This window comes from Podarcis muralis, chromosome 7, assembly GCF_964188315.1.
Source record: "Podarcis muralis chromosome 7, rPodMur119.hap1.1, whole genome shotgun sequence".
NCBI lineage: Eukaryota > Metazoa > Chordata > Lepidosauria > Squamata > Lacertidae > Podarcis > Podarcis muralis.
The window spans coordinates 38783652-38802024 of NC_135661.1; positions in this window are offsets into that span (position 1 = coordinate 38783652).

The following is an 18373-nucleotide window of genomic DNA, read 5'->3' on the forward strand; positions in this document are numbered from 1 at the left end:
CCTATAATTGTCTTTATGATGAATTTTGTAATTTTGTAACTTGTCCTGTGAAGAACTGGTAGGTTTTTTTTTCCAAATTCTAAGATGATTATTTTAAAACAACAACAAAAGATTATTACTACTATTGCTGTTATAATAATTGTTATTCTCTGACAACAACTACAACTGTGGCATTTCCAATCATAAAAGGGTATTTTCTTGACTGACCAACACACATAACACTTGAAATTAAACTTTTAATGTGGGTCAAATAGTACCCAAAATACTGGATCTGCAACATGGTAGGTAGGGGTGGGTGAATCAGCTCGTTTTGGTTTCTGTCCATCACACAGGACAGCACAGAAAACTAGTGTTGTGGGCTGCTCCAAGGTAGTGTGACCTCCAGTGTGACCTCCTATACATCTCCCAAAAAGATGAAATGGATCACCAAAATATATCTGTACAGCCATTTGCCCAGTATATAACAGCAAGACAGCAGCCTGTATAAGGAAGGATATGATCTAAACAATGACAGGGAGAAGAGTCAGTCTGGGTAATGCATAGTTAAATTATAGAATTTGCTCCCACATGCAGGCTTCTTGTCAAACAGCTGCTTGGCCACTGTGAAAACAGAATTCTGCACTGGAATGGGCCATTGGCCTGATCCAGCACAGCTCTTCTTATGTTCTTAACCTGGGACAGGTGGAGGCAATTGTTCAACTCAGTACAGGCGTCTGCTGGTATTCTAAGATGCTCAAATGCATATTATAATCAAATCACAGAAAGGTCCAAGATCTAGCCCTTTTCTCATCATCTTCTAAACCAATTCTGCCCCCCGGTCACCACTGATCTTTCTGACTTCCCATCTGAAACAATGCCAAGCTCCTTGACCTGACTCTTTTTAACCTCCCCTGCCAAAAAGATTCTTAATATAAACAGGACATTCATTATGAGGTCTTGGAAGGCTCTTTGGCGGCACAATGATGTACCAAGTCATATTACCCCCTTTTTGTGCATATATATATATATATATATATATATATATATATATATATATATCCATCCCTGGATCTTCATTGATCCATCTTGAATCAATGCTTTTAAAAAATCTTAAGACACATTTTAGTTAAGAGCAAAAGCCTGCATTTTATGTTTTGACATGCTATTATTGATTGGGAAGGAAGAGAGAGCAGGGACGCCCCACCTGACTGTCTCTCCAACTTCCACGTCTGGCAGTGTCTGGTAGCACGACGTCCTTAATGGCTTTGCTCCTGTTTTCTCCTTTCTATTTGCTGGCATTCTGCTTTATCCTCCCAGCCCACAGCACGGGGCCTTTCTCAGGGTTTTTTTAAAGTAATCAATACCCCCCCACTGCTGGCCGTCACTCATATTTGGCACACTTCTAAATTATTCAGGGGTCTCTCTTGAGCCATATAAAATTTCTATTGCATTTGTCAATTGCCTGATCAATAGTTCATTTTTCTCATCCTCAAAGACGCACACAGGGTTTTGAACTTGGAAGTCTGACTTCCTCTCTTCTTCTTCTTCTTTGACTATATATATATATATGAAAGAAAGAAATTTTAACAGGAAGCAGACTGTGTTAGCTACAAGTTTCAAGATCCACTGTTGTATCTTGATATGTCACTAAGGTGAATTCCTGTATCTCAACACATATTGCATCCAGCTTTTTCCTCTGGTACCATTTGCCGCCTACATAACGTATGGCAGAATGTGCTTTATTTCTCTTTGTGGCTGTGCTTACCTGTGACCCTTTCACCCTCCGCTGCAGAAGATGCTTACACCGGAGGACTGTCTGAACATCCAGCATTAATGACATCTGACATTTAAGTCAACCTGAAAGAAATCTCTGCAAAGGCAGTCACTAAAGCTAATACCGTTGACGTCTCTTTAAGGAGTTGTATTGACATTCTTAGTTGAAAATAATACCACTAAGGCACGTTGCGTTGAAGTCTCAATCAATTGGGTGGCTATCTTCTGCTTTCTGCCAGCTTTGAAAAAGGGTTGTAGAACAAAAAAGGAACAAAATAATGCCTTTTATATCCAAAGTATAGATTTGAAAAAAGAAGAAGTAGCAGCATTACTGACGGTATGAACTAAGCCACCTACCCCTGCAGCAACTTCAGCTTCAGCACTAGCTTTTTAAAAAATTGTGCAAAGCAGCATCAACTTAGCCAAGGAAAGGGTCCTGGCAGAGTGAGGCAGCTTGAATTCTTTCTTGCTTTAGGGCAAAAATGGGGGGATGAAAGAGCTGGAAACAAGAAAAGCTTCCCCGCCGTCATTCCAACAAGGTAAACATCAAAACTCCAATCATTTGCTGTTGTAGTTTGGTGGCTCCCATAAATGTTTTAGTTTTAAGAAGCTGCTGATCTCAGTGGGTTAAAGGGGAGGTTTTGGTTCTTCCAGAATGATAACAACTTGACTGGCGAAGAGAAGGGACGTGGTTCTGCAAGTCATAACCTTGCTAAATCCCAAGAATGTTGCAGGGTTGATGAGGGTCTTTCTGTTCTTCTTTGGGTGAAATCCATTAGTGCTGTGACAAAAAGCTGTCCTCACATTTCATAAACTTTTTTCCCCCTTTGCAAACAAAAACCAAACAAACAAAAACTTTCCACTGTTCTATTTTGGATATATTCTTTAAGCTTTTATATTCCACCTTTCCTCCAAGTCATAAACTAATGTGGAAATATGGAGAACTGAATTTAAGATGAGAAAAGTGAGAAACTGAGTGAAACTGAAATTGACAGATTCACCCATGCCTAGTGGTAGAGCATCTGTCTTGCATGCAGAAGATTACAGGTACTGTGCCTGACATCCCCAGGTAGGCTTGGAGAGACTCCCTTCTTGAAACCCAGGAGCACCACTGCTGAGCTAAATGTTTCAATGGTCTGTCCTGGAATAAGGCAACCTCCTGTCTTCCTGTGAATGTGTTGGTTGCTTCAAAACATTTTCAATTGTTCTTTTATTCCGCCCTATCCAGTGTCCTGTCCTTGCAAGTCACTTTGAGCATTGGAAAAGTGGCACTTATAACACCTCCTGTCACTTCTGGAGCACAATAAGTGTTCTGTGGAGCTAGCTGAGAGATCCTCAGAGTTCTTCAAAACAAAATATAATTTCGATAAAGATGGCTTTCTCTCCAAATCTCATAGCCCAATGGATGCCAAGCTGAACTTCAGACACAGATTTAAGTCCCTCTCAGCTGAGAGTGTTGGGTTGTCATGGCACTCTCTATCTATCTATCTATCTATCTAACTTTTTCAGCAGGGGGCCCATCCACTGTCCCTCAGACCTTGTGGGGGGGCAGACTATATTTTTTGGGGGGTGAACAAATTCCTATGCCCTACAAATAACCCAGAGATGCATTTTAAATAAAAGCACACATTCTACTCATGTAAAAACATGTTGATTCCCAGACCATCCGCAGGCTGGATTTAGAAGGCGATTGGGCCAGATCTGGCCCCCGGGCCTACCCATGATCATCTATCTATCTATGTATCTATCTATCTATCTATCTATCATCTATATGCCTCAGTTTGCATCTGTAAAATGAGAACATGTGCAACCTTCCTAACACAGTTTGCTAAGCAGGACAGAGGTGGTAATCCACATGAAAGCCTTCATTCATTAAAAGTACTATATTAGTGCTTAATAACAATCAAAGCCCATTTTGGCATTGTTATGTGGTCAATATAAGACCATATATATCACACACATTTTATTAACCCAATTATCCCAATACAGTGGTACCTCGGGTTAAGTACTTAATTCGTTCCGGAGGTCCGTTCTTAACCTGAAACTGTTCTTAACCTGAAGCACCACTTTAGCTAATGGGGCCTCCTGCTGCCACCGCACCGCCGGAGCCTGATTTCTATTCTTATCCTGAAGCAAATTTCTTAACCTGAAGCACTATTTCTGGGTTAGCGGAGTGTGTAACCTGAAGTGAATGTAACCCGAGGTACCACTGTAGTATGTAATAGGCAGTCAAATATGCATGAATTAATATGCACCAATTAATAGGAGCAGCAATCCCCAAACTAGGCAACAGGCTTGCAACTAGGTCTTTGCATTAATTAGTATCTGCTAATAAGTGGTTATGAGGTTGCTATTTCTCTTGGGGGAAGTGGCAACTTTAAACTACTGTTTGCATTTCTCTCTCTCTCCCTCACTAGAGCATGAAACTGTAATTAAGGACCTCACACCACCAAGGATTAAGTACGCAGCTGTTCGGCCAAGTTCTCTCTTCCAGTTTTACCGTACCGATGGCAGTGCAATATAATCAGGGAGTGTGGTAACAGAGGAGTGCCATGGCAGCTGGGATCCATAAGGCACTCCAGCCCAGAGCTCTACTGGTCCCATGAGTGGCACATGAAAGAGTTTTGCTCACGATGTGCTCCCTTTATGGCAGCATGACCACTGAACATCTCAGAGGGCTATTGGCTGCTAAAAGGTTCACATTCCTTCCAATGGACAAGCTGGCAAGGATTAATTTAACCCACCTCTTGGCAGCTCTGGATTTCCATGCAGTGGCCATCCTCAGCCAGTGAAGACTGGCTTCAAGAATTCTACAGAGAGGCAGCTGGAAAGTTTGTTATAAAGCTGTTCAGGAATCCAGGATGCTTGCAGTTTGGCTGCAAGCTGATCTGAGACTCAAGGAAGGAGACTCTGACTCCTCATGTCAGATGTTTCAAATCCCAGTTTCCCTATGAGGAAACATAACATTGGGGGGGGCAGTTTAGGGGGAGAATGAGTGGGGGGCATGGTAGAGGTGTGTGAGATTATGCATGGTGTAAAGAAAGTGAATAGGTAGCTTTTCTCCCTCCCTCAAAACACAAGAACTTAAGGACATCCAGTGGAGCTGAATGCTGGAAGAGTCAGGACTTATGTAGAGAAAATGCTTTCTCACGTGGTACACAGTTAAACTATGGAACTCACTCTCACAGGAATCAGTGGTGGCCACCAACTTGGATTGCTTTTGAAAAGGATTAGACAAATTCATGAAGGATAAGATTATAGATGATTACTGACTGACCACAATGGCTATGTTCTAACTCCACTTTCAGAGGTAGTAGACCTCTGAAGATCAGTGGCTCCTTGAGTTCTAGAGAGAAGAAAAGTGTCCTTTCCACATTCTCCACACTATGCATAATTTTATGAACTTCTGTCATGTCCACCTTACTCAACTTGTTCTAAACTAAAAAGCTCCAAATGTTCCAAGCTTTCTTTATAAGGGGTCCGCTCGGTAGACAGTGTGGATGCCTCAGATTGGCTGAGCCTTATAGGACTTTGGCCTTCTGCCCTTGCTTGGTCAACTGAACAGTGCCAATGGGAGAGCCAGGACAAGAGTCTTGGAGGGCCTGATGAGCCCTACAGTAGGTGTACTGAAGAACAGCATGATTGGTTTTGGAAAGGACATGTTGTCCCAGAAGCACAGGCAGAACTGCAAGACCAAGGTTGAAGGTCTGCCTCAGCCGAGCTTTAGGCTGATGACTGTTATTCCTGGTTTAAATAGGAGGGCCATGGATGCACATCAAAGGAAGCAATGCCTCTGGTGAGTTCCATTTGTATCCACATTTACAGATCATTATAACTTGGCATAGTTCCATAGGAGTCAAACAGCCAAACTTTCAGCCTCTATAAATCAGCCAAACTACTCTGATTTATACCAGCTGAGGTCCACAGCATAGGTCATCTGCACTGAGAGGTGATTAGCCAACTGCTGACCCACCAGCTCTGTGCCTTTTGGCTCTGATTCCTTCCCTTGTTCATTCCCCCCCCCCCTATTTGCACAGCAGCCATTAAATGACTAATTGTAGTGAACTTCTAACCACAGTGCCTCCTTGTGAATTGTGGATAGACAGCTGAACAAGTGATGGGGGTGTGGAAATACTGCAAGCATTTCATTCTAGATCCAAGTGGGCCCCATTGGTGAAAAAAATGGGAGACCATTCCTGGCTTTTGCATGTTCTATCATATGCCTAGAAATCATCACAGGTTTATTATGCACTGGTCCTATTATAGGATCACAGAGCTAAAACAGAGAGAAAGAGTTACATGCAAACTACATTGCCACCTTTACACATGGGTGGAAGTGAGGAAAGGAAGAGAACATTGGGATGTAGGAAGCTGTCTTATACAGCATCAGGCCATTGGTCCCTCTAGCTCTTATTGTCTGCACTGATATGCAGCAGATCTCAAGAGTTTCAGATAGGACAGTCCCAGTCCTACCTGGAGGTGTCAGGGATTGATTCACTCGGCCAGTGAACTTCAGCCCTGGAGAAATTACATGTTCTCCTTTAAAATAGTTCTGCAATACAAGATCAATGGTATTACATGGAGGAGGGATACAATTCAATAGTAAGAGATTAGATCCAAGGTCTAATCTCTAGCAATTTCAGTTAGATGTGAAAGAAAGCCTCTGCCTGACATCCTGGATGGCTACTGCCTATCAAAGTAGACAACACTGGAGTAGTCGGCAAATAATGTGACTTGGTGAAAGGCAGGGCCAGTCCAAGACAATTTGATGCTTGAGGTGAAGGAGAAGGTGGCACTCCTGCTTGACAGACAAAAGCCAGTTGGATTGGCAGTTGAACCTTGTTTTGACACTGATGGGCTGGTTTTTAACTAACCAGATTTTGTCAGTTATGGTTAAGCTTTTAAGGATGTGAGAATTTAACAGCGCGATCCTAACCATGGCTACATGGAAGTCCTATTGTATTCTATGGGCTCACTCAGGAGTAGAGGAGAAATTCAATTTTGTTTGCATTTTAATCGGAAACTACCAAATTCACACTTTTTGAACCAATGCATGAACTGGAATGGAGCCATTCTTCGAATTCACACTTCTCTGAATTTTGTGATGCAGTTCTATAACCGAACAATATGTACATAGATTCCTATATTAAGGGGGGAGGGATATGCATAGAAATGCATGTATTAGTGAAAATAACATGTAAAAATGAATTATATTAGGGGAATTGATTTGTACAAATGTGAATATTAGTCAAATCTCCATACAAAAAAAATGGGTTTATTAGAAGAAATTTGTAATAAAATGTTCATGACTTTTCATGAGCATTTTATCATGAACTGAATTTAAGACTGGGATGAAATGAGAAATGAAGAGAAATGAAATTGAGAGATGAATCCACTTTCTGCTTCCAGATAAGCAGGGTTAGGATTGCAGCCTTGGTCTATATTATTCTGAAATTGACAGATTTGTCCAGGTAAGGAGTGTTACGGTGAGTTAGGTCTGTAGCTTTGCTCTGTGTTCTTCAGTGAGCCGGGTTGTGTGTTTGTGTACACACATTTGTACATGTGTGAGAGTGAGAGAGACAAAGCAAGATGTTTTAAAATATAATTCTCAGGATTTGATAAGTGAGAAAATGTAATAACAAATATAGGCATACATACAAATAATTAAAAAAACTACTTGTATTCCTTAAGATGTATTTACATATTTTGCCTACAGTGCATTACGATATAGGTGTTACAACTTTGCACAAATGATGGCAGTTCCCTCCTGACCCCTCCATTTTTAAAAAATTGTATCCTTCAAACAAAATCTTGAAATATTTATTGGGGTAGCCATATGGAGGAAACAGATTATGAGGGAGGATGAAGCTGTTCCTTTTAAAAGAGAGAATACAGGGAAACCACATTAAGAAGCACTTCACATTCTTCCTCCCCTTCCCCCTGCCTCCAACCCATCCCAATCTCCAACCCACGAGGGACAACTTCCTTTGATCATCTCAGATCCATATTGACATGTCCCAGGCCAACCTCCCCTCTCTAATCTTTCAGTGCTCTGCTTGTGGAGCACATAGCACTACATACATTCATTACTGTTCAGAACAAGGGATTGCACAGACCCTACTTGGAGACCACAAGTAGACTGGAGTTATTGGTTAGAGATCATTTACATGCCTTCTTGACTGCTTTGCCTTCCTCTAGAGGGGGCTCTGATTTGCCAGGAGAATTGAGTTGGAACTTCTCCATTGTTCTCTCCTTCCTTACACATGGCTGGGCCGAAGAGAGCAGAAGTAAGTGAAATGGTTTCACATATAGCTGTTCGGTGTGGGGGTTGTATTTCTTTTCTCTCTCTCAATCTGACCTTCTCTTCTTCTTCTTCTTCTTCTTCCCCCTCCCCTTCTCATCTCCCATGTCAGGTGAAAGAACTTCTGGAAGAGACAGAGTGGCCCAGAGCACATGTCACGAGTCAAAACACAAAAGCCCTTAAAAGAAGTGAGTGAGGGGTACCGTTCTGCCATGGGAGATGGGCAAAATATATCCCTTGGCAAAATCACAGACACTTGTAAAGTCATGCAACTCCACAGCAGGGTGTTTATCTCTTCCCTGCTGCAAGGTGTCAGGGAATCGGTCTGCGTCGACATCTTGAGCTATCAAGTGGGGAATGGCATTGTTTGCTTCCAAATCAAGGAAGTTAAAAAGCAATGTGCAGGGCGTGTAAAGGCTTTGCCATCACTACAAGTGTGTGTTTGTAAGAGTTGTTCAAGAGCAGAGCCGGAAAGTCATGTCTCAATAGATGTCAACCGTTTTGACACTTCCAAAGGACAATTCAAGTTTCTGTTAACAGGGCTTTGACTGTGTTTCCAGAGAGACTGTCTTGCTCTGCTTGCCTTGAAAAGAGAACAGTCGTGGGTGAGTTGGAGCTGAATGCTTTTGTCCCCATACCTCAGCACTGTGATGCTCTAAAGATTTTGTCGTCTACTAGTAATAATGATGATGGTAATAATAATAATAATAATAATAATAGGATTAGTATATCTTCCTTTCCCTTGAGGACCTGAGGTCATAAGTCAAACGGCTTACTTCAGGCCACAGAGGAAGGAATGTCTAAATATTTGCACCTGGATCCAGAGCCCCATGTATACTCCCCTGTGCATGAAGAGCTCCTGCAGGAATGAGCTGCCCCATTCAGTGACTGGAGCAATTGTGTACATGTTAAGGGATGTGTGAAAAGAGCTGTGCCCCCTCTCCACAGGTGTGAGGCTGCAGAATATCATATCCCAAGGGACAGCTCTCATGCACAATGCAGGGCGGTAATAGTGCTGAGTCCTTGCTTCTCACACAGTTCAGTATTGCAATCTTCTTCTCTCTCTTCTCCAGTCTCTGCAATTGAGGAAAGGTCACAGGGCCAGATTCTAATAAGCCTCAGCACAAATTAAATCTTGAATTAGGTCCTTCAATGTTGCATTATTGTATTATATTATATTATTGTTTTTAATTGCCACCCCTCCCTTTAGGCAAGCTATTACAAGGGATCTTGAAATAAAAATGCTAAAAGCAGGAGGGAAAGACTGCAGCTTAGTGCCAGAGTGGGAAACCTGTAGTGTTCCGGGTATTGTTGGACTCCAACTCCCATGATTCTCAGCTAGGATGACCAATAGCAAGGCATGATGAGAGTTGTAGTACAAAAAACATCCAGAGAGCTACCTTTAGCTTAGTGGTAGAGCGTATGCTTTGCATGCAGAAGGTCCTGGGTTTAGTCCCCAGCATCTCCAGGTAGACTAGGAAAGACTCCCTGTCTGAAACCCTGTAGAACCACTGCCATCCAACATACACATTTTTGAACTAGATGGACCAGTGGTCTGACTTGGTAAAATGCAGCTTCCTGTGGGATAATTAATGTGTAACAAAAACAGAATCAGACACACACAAATGCAATTTAAAAAGTAAAAGCAAGGAGAATAAAAAGGCATAAAATAATAATAATAATAATAATAATAATAATAATAATAATAATAATGTTTATTTATACTACGCCCTCCCCAGCCAAGGCGGGGCTCAGAGCGGCTTACAAGCAATAATAAAAACAAGTTGAATGATTACAACTTAAAAACAAAATTAAAATACAACATTAAAATATTGAAACATTAAAATATTAAAATGTAGCCTCATCGCAGGAGGAGAAGGAAAAGAAAAAAGAAAGAGAGGGAGGGAATCAAATTGGCTCCAAGCCAAAGGCCAGGTGGAACAACTCTGTCTTACAGGCCCTGCGGAAAAAAGAGTCTGCTTCTCCCATATGAACCTACACAGGTTCTGAGGTCTTCAGGGGAGATTCACAGGCGTGCCTGGTGGTGACAAGGGAGAGGGCCTTCTCGGTGGCTGCTCCCTGGGTTTGGAACTCCCTTCTTAGAGAGGCTCGATTGGCTCCCTCCTTGTTGCCCTTCTGCCAGCAGGTGGAGACATTTTTATTCCAACAGAGTTTGGGGAACTGATTTCTTGTAAGGAAAGGGCTCTTAATGCTGTGCTGTATGATTATTATTATTATTATTATTATTATTATTATTATTATTATTAGCACTGGTGGTAGTAGTAGTATCTGCAGTTCAGTAGTTCTTTTTTACATTATTTTAATTCCATATATAATCTACTTTTTAACGACAACCTTTGATAGGTTTTTAGCTATATTTGTTTTATCAGTATTTAATTTTTATGAGCCGCCTTGTTTGGGGGGAAAGGCAGGATGTAAATCATCCTCATCCTCACAAGAGAAAGGGCTGTATCAGAAACCTGGCCTTGTGAACCGTGGCCCATAGTTAGATCTGGCATATTGATGCTGCAAATGTGTCAACTGAGGCATCCTGTAAGATTGTCACTGTGCTTGTTTTCTAACTCATGAAAATGGGCAGACAGATGGCTTAAAATGAAAGTCCATTAAGGCCAACCAAGGGGTATGTAACAACTAGGCACCACTCCAAAAACTAGCCTTGGTGGCTTGGCATTTGGTGACACACACCAGAGTCACATTGTTTGCATTCCTACCATTCTAACTTATCAACACGTCTCATCAACATCCTCCAAAAGCCCAACAGTTTACAACTGATTTGGCTGGTGCACTGAATAACAAACTCTCCAAGTATCTGTGGCTGATCCTTCATAATGACATGAGTCCTGTTCAGAGAACTGGTTGAGTAACTGAATTTGTGGAGTTGAGCACAACCCCCCACACCACAGGTCCACCTACACAAAACCCCTTAAAACTGTAATTGATCTCTGATTTGCATCATATGTCCTGCATGCAGAACTTTCTCCTTTTTTGCTGCAGCCAGTCATGGAAGCATAGAATTCTGGAGTCCTAACACTGCCTTTTTATCTGCAATTCTTACAACTGGTTTGGTGCTAGATATTTGACTTTTTCATATATATTTACATGGCATCTCCTCTAGTCTCTACAGAGACTAAACCCTCTATTTTTATTTTTAAGTGGAATTCAAAGTGCTGACCTTTAAAGCCCTAAACTGCTTCAGCCCTGTATACCTAAATTAGCGTCTTCACTACCGTTGTTCAGTCCAAACACTGAGATCTAATTCTGAGGGCCTTCTGGCAGTTCCCTCATTGTGAAAAGTAAGGTTACAGGGAACCAGGCAGAGGGCCTTCTCAGTAGCCGCACCTGCCCTGTGGAATGTCATTCCATCAGAGGTCAAGGAAATAAACAACTATTTTACTTTTAGAAGACATCTGAAGGCAGCCCTGTTTAGGGAAGTTTTTAATGTTTGATGTTTTAATGTGGTTTTATAAATTGTTGGAAGCTGCCCAGAGTAGCTGGGGCAACCCAGTAAGATGGGCAACATATTAATTGTTGTTGTTGTTGTTGTTGTTGTTGTTGTTGTCATGGCTATAGTTAGGGTCATCGCTCAGCAGCAGGCTATCTGCTTGCATGCAGAAAGACTCAGGTTCAATCACCAGAATCTCCAAATAGGGTTTTGGAAGAACACTGTTTGAAACCCTGGAGAACTGCTACTAGTCATTGTTGACAATACTTTGCTAGACAGACCAATGGTGTGGCTCAGTATAAGGCAGCTCCCTATGTTCCAAGGTAAACTATAGTTAACCATGCTGGAAATGGTGTTGGTTAACCAGTAGGGGGAGACTTCAGACAGTTCAGGATGCTTAAGCTGAAGTTACATCAAATGGATTTATCCTGTTTCAAATAAAACACTGCTTACATTATTAGCTAGTTGTTAAAAGCTGAAAGGTATTCTTAAACAATGTTGTGGTGTGGTAGCTCATTAGTCTGCATTCACTGTTCTTGCTGCAGCTCCACAGCATTCCTCAACAGTCATTCCAATTATGGGCTATTATGCTCCTCTTTGCAGTATGGGATGTGGTCAGCTGACCTATAAAAATGCAAGGGACTTACAGAAGCATCATGTTGCATGAGGCCAGTGGGCGGGCAGGACTGATAAAAAGGGAAGAAGGGCTATGAAAGCTTTCTAGGGCTAGGAAAGAGTTCAGTTGCTAGTTGTGGGATATGACTTGAAACCCTAATCAGGTGATACAGCAGGGATGGAGACTGTGTGGCCCTCCAGATGTTGTTGCACTTACAAGTCACATTCGACCCATACAGTATGTGAAACAGTCAGGGAGGGTGGGAGTTGTATTCCAGCAACATCTGGAGAGTCACACCTTCCCCATACAACCATGCAGCCTCAAATGTATGTTGGTACAAGTGTGAGAGATAATGTGGTGGTGAAAACTTGTCTTGCTGTTCTTTTTTACCATCCATCAATTAATGAGAAAAGGAATGCATCCAAAAGTTATCAATGGGGAGAAAAAAGTGGGGATATTCTCACAGGTGGGATGCAGAGTTTTGTTGTGCTTACCTTCTGACCGAGGTGGCCATAAAGTGTTTGTGAAGGGTCTTTTCTTTCACTCTGCAAAGCATCTCTCTGGTGATCTGAACTCTAGTGCCTTGCAGGGTATCTCCCTTTTCAGAAAATACAATGCTATCCTTGGCTGGGCTTTTCTCTAAGCACAGGAAGCTGGGGAGACTGTCTACTGTGCACCTGAGAGCTGTTTGACATTTTCCTTGATGGTCTCCCATGCCTCAGAAGCAAAGCTCATATCCATCAGGAGCTGTGCATTGTGTATTGTGGGCCCAATTTTAGCTGATGTCAGATCAGCAGCCCCTCCCTGTTGAAATTCCAGAAGCTACTAAAAACCTTTTTTTTTTTTTTCATTATTCCAGAAGGAATTTTAACTTAATTCTGATTTTATAGTTGACCTGTATTTGCATTTTACTGACCTTCACAAACAGCAGATAGAGATCAATGTAATTAAGTGTTATATACATTGCCAAAATAAAGAAATAAATAAATTTTGAAAACTTTTAAAAGAAATCAATGTGGGAATCTTTTTTTTTTAAAGAAGTGTAATAGGAAGGACTTTCCTTCATACAAAATTAGCAAACCCATCTTAATCTTAGGCAATGGATAAGTAGTCTTCCGGACTTCCTGTGCTTTGGTTAAAGTTCAAGGGAAGATCAGATCAGGAAATTTCATCCCTTGTTGAAAATACATACATACCAACTCCAGTTTTCCTGTTCCTGATCATCCCACATTAAGTTAGGGAGGTTTGGGTGGGGGAGCTGTTTACCTGTGTTTGCTTCATAAAGCAAGGTTCCTAACCATGCAGAGGCTTCTACTTGCATTCATGAAATCGTAGGAATTACCCCACTCAATGAAGGAAAATAGGAAGGCACCATATATATGGCTTGATACTTCCTTTTCAGGCACAACATATGAAGAGGGCTACAGTCTCCTTACAAGGCAGATCTCAATGCAATGGTCAAAAAGGTTTCACTCTGTTCAGTGGAAATCTTCCAGGTATTTTCACATACACACAAATTCACTGATGTTACAGGATTTCTAGACAAGCTGTATTGAGCATTCATCCCTGATTTCTTCACACAAAGTTTGTAAGGAGGATAGACAATATCAGCTATTTTTATGAGTGATTCCCTTCCGATTTGTTTGCAGAATGATTGTATAACATTGTGATAAACCAGGTATAGGGAACCTTTGGCCCTTCAGAAATTGCTGAACTACAACTCCCATCATCCCTGGACATGCTTTCCAGGACTGGCCATGCTTTCCAGGACTGATGGGGAGCTGTAATTCAGTGACATATGGCAAGCCAAAGGTTCCCTACACCTATGGGGAAAGGGCTAAAAGTGTTGCTTGAGCTGTAAGATTGGGATGAGGAAAATGTGGTCTGCCATATGCTGTTGGACTACAACTCCCATCAGCCCCAGCCAGTATTGTCAATGGACAGGGATGATGGGAGTTGTAGTCCAGCCACACCTGGAGGGCCATGTTTTTGCCATCCCTGCTCTATGCTCTTAGTTCAAGTGGGCTGATAGCCAGACCTTTCAGATGTGACATATAAATTTATATGGAATGTTCCTTGAGGATAGGAACCTTGCAAAACACTGTGTTAAATAGATACAATACTAGCTTATCTCAACGGGATTCTAAGAGGATCAATTAACTTTGACATCTTATTCAACATGTGAAACTGTTTCTTATCTCTCATTAACATGGCTGCATTTGTGACTAGCAAGTCTTCCAGCTTTGGCCAAGAACCCAGATATTAGCAGTCTTCCATCATTGTTGCCTCAAAGGATAATGCAAATTATACTTTTCCTAGTGAGTTGCTTCAGGTAGCAAGAGAGATACGGGAACAAGTTTGCACAACATTTTATTTAATTTAAATTTTGGAAGATTGACTCGCACCAGCCGGAGCCAGGAGAAAAGAGTTTAATGAGTGTTGTTTAACTAATTGCCAATTATCTTTGAGCAGAGTGGTAATTTCCAGCAGCTGTTCATAAAGCAAGGTTATAGTCAATTTATACTTTGGTGTTGCCAAATTGGGTAGGTAGCAACATGTGGGAGCAGATTGGCTCCATCTTTATAGGTTTTTTTAAAAAGATCTATATATCATTCCTCAAGAAGGAGGTGAGTGGGGGATGGGAGAGGAAACTTGGCACTGTGTTTTTCCATTTATTTGGAGTTACTGAGTGCAGGGCACATCCCAAAGGCATTTTGGTTTTATTGAATCACCTTAGATGTTAATGCCTGATTCTATTTATGTTTACTTAGAGATAAGTCTGATCGCAGGGGTGGGCAGATTTCATGTTTTGGTGTGTTGTTTTGGGGGTTTTTACTAGAATCATGGGATCCAACAGCCAGGCCCTAAAGCCAAACACTGTTCAAGAGTAACAGATTGGAATGAAGTTCATGATCCTCCTCCCACACTCCTTGCCTCAAGTGCTTTTAATTTCAGCAGTATAATTTAAGGTCTGGATGTGCTGTACCTTTAAAATGCATTTGAAACATAGCCTTTATCTCCAAGTGTTGTGGGCACTGTAGTTTGCCCAGCAACTCTTAACAAACTACGGAATTCATTAAGGGGAAAGATTGTGCTTCAAATATGCTTTAAAGGTATAGTGTTTGCACAGCTATAGTTGCTGCTACTGTTTGACCATTTAGCATCAGAAATACTTGCTAATCTATGGCAAATCATTCCGAAATCTACCGATCAAGTAACTAGCTGTGGGCTACAGCTAGGTAGGTCATAACGGCAATATCTTACTGTGAAGAAAGCCCCATTCCATTCAATGGGGCTTACTCCAGTGTAAAGTGTCTACAGAATTGCTGTGTAAGGGCTGCTACAGACTGGGGGATTTTTGCATATATTTTCTGCAACATATCATTGGTGCAATGATAGTGCATGAGTGATGGATTTATACTGGGCCGTCCACGCATTATTAGCTGTTCTGAGATACATCTCTGATGTTACTGCCTTATTGTAATTTCGTTGTCCCCGAGAGGGGGTAATGACAATAAAGATATTATTATTATTATTATTATTATTATTATTATTATTATTATTATTATTATTATTTTATTGATTGATTGATTGATTGATTGATTGATTGCCTTCTGGAAGGGAGCTATTGAACTATGGCACAGCAAAAGCAGGACACAAAGAAAAACCTGGAACATTTGTTGGTATAAAAAGTGACAGGATTGCAGCAGGACATGCCCCGAAGTGGTATGTTCACTGCAAAACTTTTGCAGCCACAAATTGTTTTGAAAGCAGGATTGTGTATAACCACCCCAATACCATCACGAGTGCAAAATATTCCTGGAAGCATCGTAAAAGGGCCCTAAATCACTCAATAGCAGAATCTCCTGGAAAATCCTTGAAAGTCACATTGCAGGAGCTGAAGTCTTGAAGTGGTTTCCTTATTCAAAGTCCCCCACAGAAAACTTTATTTTTGAAAGGAATGGCAAACACTGGCTATATGCTTCCTTCACTCACCCACCCCTTCCCTCTTTCAGAAACCCTGACACATTTTCATGCCGTGGGGTGTACCCGTCTAACTTAGGCAAGCCTTAACAGCTCACGTTTCACTGTTTTGTCTGTTAGTATTATAGACCACGTTTCTCCACGGCTTGTAGTAGGGGGTTTTAAAAGAAAAGGCCTCAAATATGAGTTTATATACAGTGCCAGATTTTGTTAAGCACATGAGAGGATTCCCATGCCAATTTATAACTAAGTGTCCCTCCTGGCTGTGTCTGTTAGTCTCCCTGGAACAGCCAAACCTACAGATCACTGTAAACGTTAATCTTCTTATACTTTCAGGTATCAGGTTCCCTTTGATGTTACCAAACATGTTGACTCCTATCTTGGTTGAATGTGCAATCCAGACATAGTTAGCATTAATAATGTTTTGTCTACATCGTTCTCACTGAGTGACTAACAATATAGATTTGCTTCCAAAACCACACTTCTCTGGTATTTTCATAAAGTCGTCTCTAGAGCTAATGCAGTTTGTTTCCTATCTTCTGCTTTTGTTGAGGTGCGTAGATACATCACACTTTACTGGGGAGGGGATCATTTATGTCTTTTATGGGGCAATCCAATCTGTGTCTACTGAGAAGTAAATATAGGGTTTAGGGATGGATGAATCTGTCAATCTTAGCTTCTCTGTGTTTCCCCCTTTTTTTTTCCCCAGTCACAGATTCAGTTCTCCACATTCCTGCAGCAATTTAGTGCAAATTTCTCCCATCATGTGGTTTTGTATGTAGTTTTGATTAATATACACATTTTTGCAAATGATTGGGGCTCAGTGCTCCCTTAAGTTTGATACATAAACTTGCTCTCAGGTAAACACTTAGGCGGGAACATCCACTCCCATCCATAAACTTGTCTGGGAAAAGAAGAAAATTCTTTATTCTCAATTACTTGATCATTCATGAGAACTGCTAATGAACAAGCAAATGTAAATAGTGATAAATTATGCTCAATTTTGATGTTTTCCATTTAGCAGAGTATTAAGTTGCAAGTGATATAGTGCACACTTTAAGATCTCGTTAATTTTGATGCCATAATGGATGAGAATTCCTAGAGGAGTTTTTTAAGGCCAGAAATATGAATGGTATTAGCTCAACAGTTATATGATTAAGCAGTAAGACCTGCTGAGGCAGGCAGTACTTGGGCATGATTGACGACTGTAATTGATTGACGTGCAAAGGTAAAGCCAAGGGCACCGATTTACTGGCTGGGTCAATCATCTCATGGCTGTGGCCAGTTTGGGAAGGCTTATTACTCTACTGATATAGTGAGTGTTATTAGAAGCTTTTAATGTGTTTTTAATGCTAAAGTGGTAAATTTTAACTAGGGTGAACCTTAAATAGGTCAGTGTGAGATTGTCGGATTGGAAAATATTCTGATACTTTGGTAATAAAAGATCCGATTTTTTTTGTTGGGCCTCTTCTGTGGTGGCACCCCAATTCTGGAACACCCTCCCTAAGGAATCTAAAATAGACTTGCTTTACTGTCTCTGCCTGCTTTATAACTTTGTAGCTATGTTGCTTCTCAGTATGAAGAATGTGTGGTGTTGATGTGATGTTTTATTACATTGTGTTTTGTTGTTGCACACCTCCCTGGAATCTGTGATGATGAACTTGAGAGTGTCCTGAATCTTATTTAAGAATGATATCCTCTTTATTCAAATAAGCAACTACTAACCATGATGGCTGTATATACGTACTGCCTCCAGTGTTTGAGAGTATTTGCCTTTGAAGACCATTTTCTGAGGATCGCAAGTGGAAGTATTGCTGTTGCACTGATGTCCTTTTTTGTGGGCATCTGTTTGGCCACCATGCATACAGGATACTGGATTGGATAGGTCACTGGTCTAATTTAGCAATGGAGAGAAAAAATGAAAGGAGCATGTGGGAAAGTGGCTAAAAGTGCAAATAACATACAAAATGTGTGAAATATAAGGAAAACCGCTTGCAAAAATATGTTTATTAGAGGTGTATATTAAAATAAATGTGCACTAAATTGTTGCTAGATTCTTGTGAGTGTACAGTTCCTTTTTAAAAAAAATGCAAATTTGTGCAGAATTATGCTGGCTGAACTCAAAACTGGAAAAAATGAGAAGCATCGAGAAACTGAAATTTGCAATTTCACCCTCCCTGTTCGTTCTTATGCCAGTTTCATTTTCAAGCTGTCCCCCTTCCTCATTCACAGTACAGCAAGAAGAAAGATCTATATT